Genomic DNA, 2,590 nt, shown 5'->3' with positions numbered 1-2,590 from the left:
CATAACCATTTCCAACATCAAAATAACAATTCATTGACAAATTCAACATACTTGTTTGCTTCATAACACATGAACTTCCATTCAACATAACTATTTCCAACCAAACAAACACATTGCTTTAACCTTATGGGAGCATAGGCACATTCTTGCCTTTACATTATCTCTCACCTAAGCTGTCATTGCTACCTAGAACTAAAAAACTAACTACCAGTAGAATCAAAGCTACAACAAGGAACAGGGGTGTACATTTTCTACTACTATCATTCATTTCTTCCATTTTTGGGGCAATTCTCAACTTGGCCTTTAACATTGCAATTTCTTCATCTTTATGGTTAATCCTCTTCAATAAACCGGGTATTATCCTCTTTTCCGTAGGGCAAATTGGGGGATCATACCACCTTACAAACCCACCGAAATAATCCTGAAAATTGGCAAAATTGACACAAAAACTACAATTATTCCCGGCCTTTGCAAGATGAACAACAAAATTCCGAATGCCAAAATTCCAAAATAAAATTACCCATTCGAAAAAAGTGAAAAAAATACTAACCTTACATCTTGCACATTCCCAATATCTCCTACCCGGATTCTCATTTGTCCATGATGTCTTCAACCCCATTTCTTGTCCACATCCGCATTGTTCAATTGAAATCCATTCTCCATACAAGTAGCACTTCCTCATTCTAGTTGAAGAACTCGAAAAATTAGAGCTTTCTCCTTTGCATCTTTCCATTGGATCTGCTATTGTAGCTGCTAATGGACAACACATTTAGTTCTCCATGAAGATGAAGCTGAAACTGTGTAAACTAAACCAGCGGAATTGGGCTAATGTATAGGAGACGACGACCCTATACTGAAAAGACAATTCTACCCCTCGGTTTGACGGCTCCTGGACAGATAAGCTAACGATGGACCAAAAGTGGCAATACCATAAAAAGAGTGGGTATAATGTGGAAAAAATTAAGGAAGTGGACTAAAATTGACAATGTCACAATAACAATAGGACTAAAAATGGTAATGACTCTGAATCTAATTATAATTGTAAAATTTCTAATAGTCAGCAAGAACTAGGGTAAGGAATCTACCAAGCATTAAATGTACTAGAGAAAATATTAAAATAAATGCTTCTCAACCTACTAAAGCACAAAGAGTTAGCACCACCTCCACTGAGGCTCGAACTCACCTCCTTCCACATAAAAGTGCAACCAAGTGCCACTAGACCACAAGGTCATTGGCTATAATTTTTCATTTAATTGAAGCCACATTTAACAAAATAAAATTTAATAAAACTGTACGTGTAACAATATTTTTAGTAAGAATTGTACTATATATATATATATATATATATATATATGTATTATGCTAGAGCCATCAATTCGGTCTTTGGGTTTTGTGGAGGGCTTAGATTCATGGATAGGTGCGTCGTGGTCGCCGAAATCAAGGATGACGTAAGAGAGCAAAACAATCTGATGTGATCTTTTGCGAATGTGATCTTTTGCCTTATGATAATGGTAGAGAAAAAGATAACAAAGACAAGCTGAGATCTAGAACGAGGAGCAAGTGGAGACCAGAGATAGGAGGTGTTCAGTTGCCCCAAGACACAACGAGGTTGTTGATGCCGAGTATGAGGCTAATGGCGACGGAGAGAGAGAAGATCCGAAGGTTGAATATGGTGAATTGGCGGCATTGGGTGGAGTTGAAGACGTAATACGAGATGTAGACGACGAGGATGAGAAGTGGGGAATGGTTACTGCTGAATTGTGAAATGGATTTATAATGGTTGTGAATTGTGAAATGATATTTAGTCAATTATTTATACAATATTCTACCTCATATCTTTGGATTACTATTGAATTGTGAGATGGTTAACTGTCTTTTATAGAAAAGTTTTTGTGATTAATTGTATGTCTTCTTCCAAAATTGTGACATTCAAGCTTCAGAAGTTATCTGGTGTTTATGAGATTCCTCTTATCAGGGAGTAAATTTGGATGTAATAATACTGTTCTAGCTTTGTGCAGTGTATTTTTGCAGTAATTGCTTATTAATATTGAAGAACAAAAAACACAACTTAGTTTCATATTCAACTTGCTGGTTTGTTGATTGACAGGGATTTTGAAGATAACGAGAATCAGAACCACAACGTGGGGACTCCTCGATTCAAATCTAAGCTTATGAAGGAAGAAATCAAGTTGAGTATGGAGAAGTAGGTTGTTGATGATAACTCATTGCCAAATGAATAGACTCCAAGGTTGAGAAGCACCAATTCTGCATGGAATCTATTTTCTGGTGTGGTTTTGCTAGGCCTGGAGTTTTGTAATCTGTTAAAGAAGTTCACAGTTAGGGCTAAGGAGGAGGAGAGGATTGGGAATGTGACTGTGGAGAGGACTCCATTAATGGTGAATAAATAGGTGGTGAAACGAGATCTTAGTGATGAAAACAAAGATTTATCACAAAATGAAAAGGATGGAAGAGGAAGATCAGAAGAGAAACTTCTTCTGCCGTCATTGAAAGTGAAGCAATAGGAGTAGTGTTTTCTGGTTATTAAAGCCCTGCATACTTTCAAGTTTCAACCTAAATATGAATTCTATAT

The sequence above is a fragment of the Ipomoea triloba genome, chromosome 2 (assembly GCF_003576645.1).
Source record: "Ipomoea triloba cultivar NCNSP0323 chromosome 2, ASM357664v1".
Taxonomy (NCBI): Eukaryota; Viridiplantae; Streptophyta; class Magnoliopsida; order Solanales; family Convolvulaceae; genus Ipomoea; species Ipomoea triloba.
This window is presented reverse-complemented; position numbering follows the sequence as displayed.